General features: G+C 25.8%; 2 long non-coding RNA genes across 2 annotated transcripts; both read right to left on the bottom strand.

Moving 5' to 3' along the window:
• Positions 1 to 1,403: 1,403 nt before the first annotated feature.
• On the bottom strand, positions 1,404 to 2,079 carry LOC135924911 (uncharacterized). The gene is made up of 3 exons (XR_010571444.1): positions 1,822 to 2,079; positions 1,486 to 1,775; positions 1,404 to 1,442 (listed from the first exon to the last, which is right to left on the bottom strand). It is a non-coding gene; the product is annotated as an uncharacterized LOC135924911 (long non-coding RNA).
• A 2,836-nt stretch (positions 2,080 to 4,915) lies between these two features.
• On the bottom strand, positions 4,916 to 5,301 carry LOC135925190 (uncharacterized). Its single transcript, XR_010571570.1, has 3 exons — positions 5,217 to 5,301; positions 5,156 to 5,177; positions 4,916 to 5,054 (listed from the first exon to the last, which is right to left on the bottom strand). It is a non-coding gene; the product is annotated as an uncharacterized LOC135925190 (long non-coding RNA).
• Between the last annotated feature and the right edge of the window lie 8,509 nt (positions 5,302 to 13,810).

The raw sequence follows: 13,810 nt of genomic DNA, 5'->3' as shown, positions 1-13,810 counted from the left end.
ATGGAGGCAAACCCCTCCAAAATCAACCCATACCCACCTAAAAAAAATCCTGCGGCCTTCGGCCGCAAAATTTACAGACCTACGATGTTATAGTGATTTTATTTAAAAAATCTTATCTGCCACCATTTATAACCTTACAACATAATTCTATTTACAATCTTTCAAGCCTATTTAGGGAAAAAATTTAAAATTTGTAAGTGATAATGAACTTTTATTTAAATAATGCAATCTTTTCATAATTTGGTATTCACTTTATTTTCATAAAATATATATAAGTGAATTAAATGAGATAACATATTAATATTTCTATGAAAAAGATCTAAAATATTGTAAAAAATATAAGACGAATAAATTTAAAGAGGTATATTTAGCTTGATTCCACATAATTAAAAACATGTATTATAAATAGAGCTATTATATAAAATATTAGAATAAAATGAATTATAGTATATTTTGCATTGAAATTATAAAATGTTAAATTAAATATACATTATTTAAAAGCCTATATATTCGCTGTGAAAAAGATACATTAATTATTTTATTTATAATTTGGATAACCTTATTGATGTTAAAGCAAATTGTGTTATAATATCATCAATTGTAAATTTTTCAAAAACATCAATTTCGCTGGATATTAACAGTAAATTTTCCAAAAATGGGTCCGAAATTTTATTCCGCATTCGAGTTTTGTTAATTTTTACTTTACTCATGGCTCTTTCGGCTGAACAGGAAGTTGTAGGAAGGGTTAATAAATATTTATATAATAAATTTAAATTTGAATAAGAATTTAATTGATTTAAAAGTCGGTATGGTAATATAAAAGAAAATTTTATCCATTTTTTTATTTTGGTCATGATTTCGCTGTTGATATTTTCTTTGGTAATTTGATCGTTTGCAATACCTTTAATTATATACAATTACAAATAAAATATCAATAAATTACTTTCATCAATATATAACGAGTCATTCTTTTTAACTTTTAAAAGATCTTCACAAAAAATGATTGATTGAGACTCCAAATATAAAGAGCGAAAATCATTATATTCATCAACAATGTTTTGGACATCCAATTGATAAGTATTACAAATTTCGGATATTTGCCATCCTTCTATTTTTTCATTATCCATAATTCCAGCGGGAGTAAAAATGGATATCTGTGATAAAAAATTTAAACAATCATAATTAAATCGATCATTTAGGTGATTAATTATTGCATTTAGAACAGGGAAAAATATTTCCGTTCTATATCTATAATAATAAATAATAATTTAAATTTTTTTAATTTATTCAACTTGTTTTTTTTTGTTCAACATAATTATTGAATTCTGTTTGATCCAATTTGAATATTGATTTCATATTATACAAATCAGTTATTACATTATTCTTTTTCAAACAACTATTAGATAAGGAATGTAATTTTAAAAATATATTGTCTCCATTAGCTATATTTTAAAATTATTTATAGAAATAGTAACTAATATTAACCTTTTAGTTTTTGTAATTTATTTTTTGTATGTTGTATTAATTTGGTTACCAAAGCCAAATCATTACCAACTGCCTGCATTTCAATACAAGCCTCATGTGTACATTTCAATATTTCTTTCAAAATAAAAAGACTTAATATAAAATTTTCATCTTTAATTCTTGATAATAACCCATCGGCAATGGAAGAGGTGCTTGGGTCATTAGAATCTTTTAATTCAACTAATGATGCTAAAATATGTTCATAAACATCTAAAAAGATTTCTACAGATTTGTAGGATGATGACCAATTTCTGAAAATATATAAGTTTCAAGTTTCATTAAAAATATTTTATTTACCTTGTTGTGTTTTTAATTCTTTTAAGAGATTTCTTGGACTTTCTCATTTGATATTTAACAAACACACCTTGACGTCTAACTCCATTCATAAAATTATATAACTCATCTAATATTCCCATTGCCTTTTTCATTTCAATTTTGCATCCACAAACATGAGCAACTACTAAATTTAGCCGATGTGCATGGCACCAAATATAGATGGCTTTTGGAGCCTCTTTCAATATTAAAGCCTGCATTCCTTTGTATACTCCTCTCATATTCCCTGTCCAACCAATTCAAGAGGAAGACCAAGATCATTAAACTTAGAAAAAACATGTTTCTTTATATTTTCCCCAGTGGTTTCTGATGTTGTAAAAACATGTATGATCCTTTCTACAGGATGTGGATGCAGATCATCTTCTATATACCGTACAAGCAAAGCTATGCATTCTTTTTTAGACACATCATATGTTCCATCTAATATGATGCTATAGGCACGATTCTCTTTAATTGTTTGAATATTTGTTATTTTTATCTTAATAATTTCAGTTATTTTTTTCACGTGGCCATATGACAGTAAATTTATATAAGGTCTCGAAATTTTATCTGATTTTTTTCTCCGCAATTTTTCGTTGTTATCCATGTATGCACGTAAAGTTGGAACCGTTTTTGCCATTAATTTTATGAGACACATAAAATTACCTTCATTCGAATTAGAACCCCAAAAGGCTATATTACATTTTATAAGGTACATAATGGCATTGATAATATTATGAACTATATTACGATTTTCCATGATTATATCAAGCTTATTTGATAGCAAATGATCTTGAATGCGTTTATTTGCAAGCCAAGTCATGTTTGCATATTCACAATCTTTATGAAAAGAAGATGCTTCGTGTCTCTCTAAGTCACGCTTTATGTTTTTCCAATTATTTACCCCATGTTGAGTCCAAAAAATATTGGACTTAGGGCCACCAAACATAATACAATATAGACAAAAGACTTTGTCTAAAGTAGTGCTATAAGATAGCCAATTTCTGGGGTTGAGGGAACCATCTATATTAACCTTTCTATAATAGGTTATATTCATGCTCCTATTTAAAAAGTAAAAAAAAATATATTGGTATAGAAATAATGGATGGGTAAAAATTAATGAAAATAAATATTATTTAAAACCTCTTGTTAGTAACAGGATATTGAAATTTATTTGTACATGGCTGACAAGGGCCTACAGCAATTATGAAATTTATCAAAATATTTGTCATCCTAAATAATATAAAGTGAAAAGGGTCATTTGGTTCCTTTTTTTTGTATAGCTGAATAAGACTTGGACTTTGAATATCCTCATAATTTATTCCCTTCAAAAGTCATTATATAAATTTTATTTAAATATAATGCCTCATGCAAAGTAAGTGCCTCACTAGAACCGGGGATTGGATGAGGAGATAATACAATTTGTGAATCTTCAATATTGGAGATTTGCTATAAATAAAGAGTATAATTTGTTTACTTATGAAAATCTATTTTTAATATAATTTTAGCCAAATGGTCATTTTATTCTTAGCTACATTATAATTAAGTTAATCAATAAATGTTGGAAATATTTAAATGTCCTAATTTATTTTCTTCAAAAGTTATCATATAATTCGTATTTAAATTAAATACCTCATCATGCAAAGTAAGCGCCTCACTGGAACTGGGGATTGGATGAGAAGATAATACAATTTGTGAATCTTCAATATTGGAGATTTGCTATAAAGAGTATAATTTGTTTACTTATGAAAAACTATATTTTTAATAAAATTTTAGTCAAATGGTCATTTTATTCTTAACTACATTATAATTAAGTTTTTAATAAAGGTTGGAAATATTTAATTAACCTCATAATCATAATTTATTTCTTTCAAAAGTTATCATATAATTCGTATTTAAATTAAATACCTCATCATACAAAGTAAACACCTCACTGGAACTGGGGATTGGATGAGGAGATAATACAATTTGTGAATCTTCAATAACTGAGATTTTCTATAAATAAAGAGGAGTTTAATTTCTTTCCTTATGATAACTATATTTTTAATAAATTTTTAGGCAAATGATAATTTTTTTTAACTACATTATAATTAAGTTTTTAATAAATGTTTTAATTCTACATGAATACATGATTGAGAAAACAGGTATTAAAAATATTATGAAGTCCAACATAAAGTTATCAGGTTACAATGGAAAGATGATACAAGTAATAGGTAAAGCACAAGTGAATGTAGAATACAAAGGGAATTCACATATTTTGAACGCAATAATCATAAACATCAATATGACTATGTAAAAACATTTTTAAAATATACTTGAAAGTAGATGCAGATTAATATAAAACTGCGATCACATGAAGAAATCATAAAACAATATTATAATGACTATAAAAATAAAAACAATATTAAGTATAAATAAAATTGTGAAATTCATGATGAAAGTATATTATCTAAAGAAATTCTAATAGCTAAATAAAACAATGATAATAAACATACCTAATATAACAAATAATGTAAATAAAGGGGATGAAACTCACACAGATAACATTTTGAAAATAGTTGATTCCAAATCATATTTTATAAGATTTATATTTTAAAAAAGTAAAAGAATTTGAAATCTTAATTCAATTAAAGATGAAAAGATTTAAATTTAAAAATTCCTAAAAATTAACATTACCTTATTTTACTACATTATATTAACTTAATAAGTTTTTTTAATACTTTGGTTTTAAATTATTATTATTAACTTATTAAACATATTGTTAAATTGAACTTTATAAAGTATATATAGATATAAAAATAGTGTGATAAACAGTTAAAAAACATTAAATAATAATATATATAATTTATTTTCTCTATACCCTGACTACTTTAATATTAATATTATTCTGGTAAAATTTTAAATCAGTTTCTATTAATTCACAAATTTATAGTTACAATAATAAATAAAAATATTACTCTTTGGAAGTAAGATGTTATTGTCTTTTTTTGCAACTGGGTTTCAACTCCATTTGTGATATTATATGGAATATCATAATTTAAAGATACCCAATTATTATTATCTCTTTTGATGGCTACCTTTGTAAATTTCATATCAGCTGGCTTGACATGAGGATGTTTATGTTTATAATGTTCATGTATCTTGTCACTTCTTATTTTAGAAGTTTTGCAATTTTTAATATTGCACTTAACTTTAAATATGGTTTTGTTACTTGGCATCTAGAAAGAAATAATTATTATAATATAATTTTTTACATATTATGTTTTTTATTATTCTTTGCTTGCTGATATATGTTTTTATGCATGACTCAAAAAATTACCTAAAATTTATCCTGCTAAAATCTATAAATTTATTAAAAAACATAATATAAATATATTAACCTCTAAGAAAAGTACCAAATAGGAAATGTGTAAATATTAACTTGATAAAATGCTAAATGAAAATCGTTGACAAAGAAAATTTATATTATTTATTAATTGACAAATATCTTTACTTTAATTGACATTTTTCAGAAAATCAAACGATAACCATCATAATCGTATCAATTAATGGATTAAAAAAAGATTATAATTCAAATCAAAAATTACCCACCAAAAATCAATACCTACCCCCAAAAAAATAATGCCTACCCCCAAAAAATTAATATCAACCCCTTAAAATCGATACCTACCCCCAAAAATGCTAATATATTTTGGAGGCATTTGTCTCCTACCCCCCCCCCCCGGCCATGTAGACGCTGTCAATGACTATGGTTATATTGCAAACAATATATAGATTTGGTCGATTTTTATCTATATATGTATTATTAAATAGATTTAAAATAAAGGTATTATTAATTATTACAGATATATATTTTACCTTATTTCATCTAAAAATTTAATTCGTAAACCTCAATTAATTTAGCCTACTCCACTTAGTACCCTTAACCCATTTTAGGAAAATTTGGAAAACTCTCGCTCCCAAAACTCGTTAGACGCAGGATATGGGTCAGGGTTAATTTATAAAATGTTTAGCAAAAATCTAGACATAAACATTAAATTTTTATAAGGATTTAAACTATTTTTTTCCAAAGTTTAAAATTATGATTTTAATAACACTAAATTGTGATGATGATTTCAAAATTATTTTCTATATAATAGATAGGCTATTTATTAATTAAAAGTGTCCATATATATAAGGAGACAGCTACAGCACCAGTTTGAGGTTTGCACTTTTATTAATTGTCTGTTTATCATTATATGAAAGCACATTAATCCATTTAATAGACGTGCAAGCCATTAAATATAGCTATAGCTGACTCCCATTTATGGACCCTTTTAAATGAATTTAATAAATGAGTGAGAAATCTAGTAATATATATTCATCATTGAATTGTAGATAGTAATATCACTATTTTTAATAAAAAACCATTATTCAACAAAATTAATTTTTTTTAATAAATATTTCCAAAATTATAAAATCAAAATTATTAATTTGATGGTCTTGTTTGTTTAGCAAAGCACATTTTCGAAAAATTCTCTCTAATTTTCTAAAATAATGTCATAAATTATAATAAATTATATTGTTTTAATGAAATTGAATACATAAAATTTAACAAATATTCTTTATATGATTAAAGTAATTATTTACACCACTTTATATAAATTAATTATACTTAATTTAAAAATTTTAATATCTAAGTTTATTGAGAGTAATTTATGAATATTATATTATATAAATATACATGTATATATTAAATTATGGAGTTTATTTCCTAATATATTACTTTTCAACATTACATTTTACTTGAATATTTTATTGTTTGAATTTTTTTTATATCTAGTCTAGCTAATTTTTATTACTATTTGTCTTAGCATTAGTTTTCAAAACTTTATATAACCTTACCTTATTTTTTTAATAGGTTTAAAGAGAATTCAAAAATGTAAGAAAAGAATGCAATCCTAGTTATTTTTTTAAGCCTGTTTCTTTTGCATATGAATAAATTATTTTTTATAAAAACTCAGAAACAATGTAATTTAATATAAATAAATATCAGAATTCAGTGCTTAAATTTGTCTATCATTAACAATTATTTAATCTTAGACATTAAATTGATTTAAAATTATTATTTTGCTTATTATTTATGGTTTTTAAGTTTATTTAAAATGACCTCAAATTTAAAAAAAAATTAAAATTATGAATAATTAAATATTTTATGGCCTTCTAATGAATTCAAATTAAAAAATATAGGCTAAAACCTGATTCCATGAACATGGAACACATTAGCAGTTAGCTCAGGGCCATATAACAAAGTTAATATAGATGTGAAATACTAGTTATCTAAATATAACATTTGAAAAAGTATTTAAGTTCAAGTAATGACTTCATACAAATTTTTCTAAAAATTATGTAAGTAGTGAATCTGAATAGAATCCAATATTTTATAGAAAAGATTTTTTAATATTTTTATTTTACAGTCATAAACAAAATAATTTTAATATAATGGAGAAAAAAATATGAAAAAATTTCATATAATACTTTATTATTGATAAGAAAATATTTTGAAGGACTTCATGTTTAATATTGTGTAGGGGATGTGGAGAACTCTTCTGATGACTTGATTTATTAATATTTATTATACAGGCCTCAAGATTTTGTTAATATATATCTAAACCTTTCTACATTTATGAAAAAAATCTCTAGGCTTTCTTAAATAGTTTTAGCTAAAAATATTGAGTTTCCAGACTTTTAACAACACTAGTATGAACTTTACACTTTTTAATAGGATGAAACTGGTATGATTATAATTCTTTTCCCTAAATCGGATCACCAAATTTTTAAATATAAATGGTGGATTTTACATTTATAATATCGAATTTATAATATTTATTTGAAATCGCTAAATTATTCATAAATATTTAAAATTATGCATGAACATTTTTTAAAAAAAATAGTAGATATTTGAAAATATTTGTATTTTAAACATGTTCCTTGCAGAAATTTTTTTCTGACGAATCAAGTTGAATAATGTTATTAATATTCCAGCGAACACTACTAATAAGGAATCATTCGATTTATGATCTTCTTTTTTTCTGTACGAATCAATTATTTGATACCGAAATACCAATAATGCATATATTCGACTCCATTCTTATTTTTGTAGATGGAAAAAGTTAAATAAAAAGCGTGAATTCTATGATATCATTTTATCTTAATAAAATAAGCGAAAACATTATTATTTTTTTTTATTTTCTTCAATTTTTTTAAAATATAGTTTTCTGAGATCTGTGGTCCAGGACCAGAGCTTAGCCTGGAAATACTCGCCGGGTCGTTAATTCAGGACCCGGCATTAAAAAATCTGGCCCCATTTTTAATTTTGAGCCCAGGGCCGACTAGTAGGATTTGGGTTAACACGGCATGTAATAAAAAACCCGATGGTCATGCTTCACCCCCCCCCCCTTGAACCAATGGGCTAATGGACTTTAATATGGGATTACGCTTGTATAAATGCAGTCGTTGAAATCAAATACGTCATACACATCAATCGCCACTGCCATGACAGGTGTTATAAATATATATATCATTAAAAACATTGCTTTATAAGAGTTTTGAAAGCGCTTAACAAAACTTTTAAAAAAAATTCCGTAATCAAAATTATCATCGCATTTTTTGGTCCAGTTTTTCCAAACTACTTTAAATTTTTTTTCACTTCGGTATTTCATTATAAAAAAAATGCTGATCACCAACAAAACACTAATTACAAATTTTACATTATTTAATATAATATCATCCGCTAAGTATTATCTCCATTTTATACAATTTTTCAGTAGAGCATTTTGAAAAAAAAAATATTTCTTATATTTTAAACAGGATATCACACCATAATAATTCAAATAAAGGATTATTAAAATTATATTTCTAACATTTTTATTGTCGAGGCTATGTCCTAAATATAAAAAAATTAAATCTCGACAATTACGCGAATTCAACGGGGAAAAATATATGAGCTAGCCTTAATAAAAATTTTTTAGCTCGCGATCGTTTTATGATTTTTAATTGTTGAAAATTAATCATTTTTTTATCATTAAAATTTTGTAATTTTTGCTAAATAAATTAATCAAAAAAGTTATGCAATTCTTAAAACTTTTAATTTGATAAGATTTTTTTTGAATATTTTAGTACTAAAGGATCGATTTATAAAAAGAAGTGAATATAGAACACTATAATCCTCAACCGACGATATTTGTATAAAGAGCAGAATAATTAAATTTTTCTTTTTAAATTGTATTTTACACGAGAAATGAAAATATTGCCTTTAAGAGCTAATTTGATATATATTAATTTTTCATTTTTTTTTACTACCTTTAACCCACTTTATTATGTACGATAAAGAAAACAATTTTTTATTATTATTATTATTAGGTGATAGAAATAAGTGAATGAATGCGTATTTTAGTAATATTTATTATGGTATGTAAAATGTTTTTTTTAGAGGGTTCGATGAATTACGATATAAAGCCAAAATTTGATTACCGTAGCTATATCTGTTTCCGGTTCAGAATGTTTAAATAAAGTGACTATAGTTTTGGTTCCAAAAATCTAATAAAGTGTTCTGTGTTCTCGTTTCGATTGTTAAATTTAATGAGGCCTTCGGAGTTCCGCTTCCAAACAGTTAATTATTAATTATATCCGTTTCCTGTTTCTCCTGGAGATTTTAGGGAATGCTTCGTTTCCAAACTAGGGTCGCTCTTATAAAATATGGGCATGATCAAGAAACAAAGAAAATTAAACGTCTTTCCAGCCCCCCTTCTCCCGGCAATTTATTTCTGGAATGGCCCTCATCCCAATATTAAATCTTAAACTGGACGCCTATTTTAAAGGCATATATATTGCCGTAAGCGACGTTTAAGGATGGAAGCGGAAAACCTAATCAAAAGAAGAAAAATTATGAAAAAAAAGAACAAAACCAAAAAAAGATTAAAAGAAATTAAGATTATAGTTTTGCAAAAAAAAACTATAATTATTTGCGCACCTTAGAAAATAATATTTTAAAATTTATTGAAATAAAAAAAACACTTGTGCAAATATAAACAAGTGTGAATAATTATGACTTTTTCCCTTATTGATTTTATTTATAAAACGTTAAAAATAAAAAGGAAAAAAAATTAATCACCTATTGGTTGTTTTTAATTTATCGATTATTCATAATTAAGTCTATAGCAAATCAATGATGATTAGTTGAATAATATTTTACTATTAAATATTTTTTAAAGATTGAAAATATGGAAATAGGGAAATATGATAAGTGAATGAATGCCATATATTGTTATTTAAATTTTTATAGATAATAATGGCGATTTAAAATATTCGGTCCTACCCAGCACTAGTATTTAAAAATAATTTAGGCCTGGCCCGTGTATATTTTAAAAAAATATGATATTTATACATTAATTATTTATTAAAATAGTTAAATCGTTGCAATTTTTTTTGGATACGTTACCACGTCGATGCCTAAACGACAAAAGCTAACATTGCTAAACAGCAACCAATTATTTTTTAAAATGCAATAATATCCTTTTTTATATATCATGTGTGAATCATGCGTTTACTTCCGATCTCCTATATATCATTCCCACTAGGGCGGAACCTCCAAGTTGACTTTATAAAAAAATATATGATCCTTACTGGATTCGATCCCAGAATTATCTTATTGGCTAGCCACGCTCTTATCGACTAGACCAGATACGCTTTCCGAAAATTACAATTTATAATCAAATGTGGCAGTCTTGATCCAAATAACTGCCTTTGATAGTAGCCAACAGTAATCTGTATCCTAATGCATTATTCCTCGCTAAAAATCCAAAACAAATCATTTTCATGTTCCTTTTTCTTTCATTCATTGAAAATAATTATATAACAATTTAATATTTTTTTAAAAAAGATTGACCGAACCCCATATCCGGGCGGAGCATGGCTCCGGGTCAGGCCTGCATATTTCTGATTTGCACACATTAAAACCTCCATAAAGTGTCCACTCAAAATAACTTGAGGTGAACATTTTATAAATAATTTATTTTTTTTAAATTTATCTCAAAAGGGTCACTATAGCTAGATGGTTAAAATGAAGGGGTTAGCACATTTAAAAAAATGGAATAAGAAATAATATTTATTTAATAAATTCCCGTTAAAATTTTGGATAAATCTATTTATAAAGCGTGTCATGTGGAGATATGAGAAAAAATCGATTTCCTGTCTCAATATTTGTTTGTTTACATAATTTTATGTCTAATTAAAAGTGATATTATATTTGTAACACCCTTTAATATTATATGAATCATTGGATATAATTCCCCGGGACACTTCATAATTTAAAAAAATCACTTAATATTTTTTTTTAATTTAAAAATAACTCCCCTCCCACTCCCTCATAAATTGAAGCTTTTTTCCCGGTAAATATTTTCCCCTTCTTTCTTGATAAATATGGTTTGTTGGTATTTACGCATGCTGGAACGCAACTATTCATAAATGCCCTCAAAAATTGATTTTGATTTAAAGTTGAATAAAATCACATTGAACTGGTGAAGGTCAGGTTCCGGTCATGGGTTCGGGCTTGACCCATGCAAACGTACTTGACCAACCCTCAGATAAAAGACCTGTCCAGATCGTGCTCTCAAATAAACACACTGACCTTTTAATTTTTTCTTTGATTATTTTAAAATTATTTTTTGTGTTTAATAATTTTATTTTATGTTAATAATATAAAATTAAATATGAATAATTCAAATATTTAATTTAGGAGTAAAATATTTCTTTTTTTTTTAATTTTCGTTTGCATAATATATTCGCAAAATTGAACTTTAAAAAAAAAGAGAATTTACAAAAAAAAACTAAAATAACTCCTCTAAGAAAAATAATATAAAATAAATTATACACCAAAATTTAGAAGAAGAAAAAAATAGTACGAATTGAATAACACAAACTTAAATATTAATAACTTTACTTATCTGTTTGAGAAATTGATGTACATTTTAAATTCAATTCTTGGCTTGCGATTTATTTTTATTGATAATTATCATTTTTGAGTGTTTTCATCAAATTTTAGAGGGGGGGGGGCTCATTATTAGTTGGATCAGCTGATGTGAGTTATCGGAGAATACCGGCGGATTTTCTAAAAAGCCGTATCCGATGAATATAAACGAAAATCAGCAAAAATAGGCGGGTTATCATTATTTAGAGCGGAAAAAAACAATTTAATCCACCAAATAACACGCTTATTTATATACGCCATTTACTATTTGTTACCAATACGATTTTTCGACGTATTTTTTTTAGTTAATTATTCAAACTTTGTCTCGGGATGGGAAATGTTGAAAGTCGGTCATTTTCTTTTTTGACGGATGAAGAAAAAAAATTAAGTATGTCCTTTACCTAATTTTTGGTCTGAAAAAAATTTGTATAACATTTTTTTTTGCCTGTAATTTTTAGTAAATTTTTAATAATAGATTATAAATTATCTACACAAAAAAAATACCTTCGAATCGGTCGTGGCTTTATTTTTTTTTATTCTATTCGTTTTATTCACGGATTTCTCTATTCGATATTCGTTTTTATTGCCATATTTAGATAGATTTTATACCAAGTGAATGGAGTATTTCGCGATTTTTCGAATATATACTCGTTAAATAAGATGTAGTCGACGCATTAATATTGGTACCTCATTATTTTAAAGAATTTTAGCATATTTCTTTATTGGCCAGTCCCAATAACGGCTAAAACAGTTTTTTTAGTCTAACTCTGCATTCACATTTAGCGGCCATTAATATAATAATTTGTGAATATTTAGCCAAGAATTCGCGCTAACCATGAATGCAGGGTAATACTATCACGTTAGCCTCGAGGTTTTCTTTCGAAAAGATAAACCTTGGGATAAATTAACTCCCGCCTCAAGGCTTAGCGGATTATTTTTCAAGCACACGCATTTAGATTGAGCCAATTTTAGCGGAATACCATACAGTATCGGCCCGTTACCGATACTTATTGCTTTATGTTTTCAATTCAAATCTAAGGAATGAATACCCTTCCCGTCAACATTTTTCCTTCTTGTTTCCTTATAAATATTTGAACATTTTTTTTATCGAGCAATTATAATATACCTAACAAACAATATTTTATTTTTTTTTAAATAAAATTCATCAATAATCAATGCTATATTTTTTTTCATATTTTTTTAATTATATATAAACAATTAGTTTGTAAAAGAAATTTTTAAAAACAGGTAAATTCTTTTTTTTTGATCAAAAATTAATTATTTCAAAATTATCACCAAGGATATTATTTTTGTTTTTTGCGTGAAAAAATTAATCTTTTTCCCTGGATTCTGGAATGCGCCAGCAAGATATCAAAAAAATTTTTGAAGGATCTTGAGCCGTCTCTAAAACTATCTCAGCCCGAGTGTTTAGCCCCAAAAACTATGGGCTCAATTTCAAGATTTTGAACTGAAAAGTTTTTCCTCGGCTCGCCTCCCGAACCACTGCTGATTTATGCGTTACTTAAAATTTTTTAATATAGAGAATGCGTCATTATCATTTTTCAGGATCGGTCTACACAGTATTAATATCGGTTTTGGCTAAAATTGTGGCATCGATACATTTAATCCCGATAGAGGAAAAGTAAGGCGATCCAAAATTACGATCACTTTAAGAGTGCATATTCTATGGCGGTCTCCCATAAGGGGTTTCTTTTATTTTAGAAAAAATTAATAGGTCGTCAGTCGCGATAACTTTATCGCCATAATTACAAATTACTTTATTTTAGACAAATATATATGTATCTATATCATATTTTTTTTTAAATATTCTACTAAATTTAGATATCAGCTTCTTAACCCTGACGCGATTTCGACCAAAGGAAGTTAAATAAAATTATATCTTTCGCTTCCCCTATAAATCCGAAAAATAAAGTAGAACATTTATAAATCATAGACGATTAATTCCTT

The sequence above is a fragment of the Gordionus sp. m RMFG-2023 genome, chromosome 2 (genome assembly GCF_954871325.1).
Source record: "Gordionus sp. m RMFG-2023 chromosome 2, tfGorSpeb1-WG-v2, whole genome shotgun sequence".
Classification (NCBI taxonomy): domain Eukaryota; kingdom Metazoa; phylum Nematomorpha; class Gordioida; order Chordodea; family Parachordodidae; genus Gordionus; species Gordionus sp. m RMFG-2023.
The sequence above is the reverse complement of the archived record's forward strand: the minus strand, read 5'-3'. Positions and strand labels throughout refer to the sequence as shown.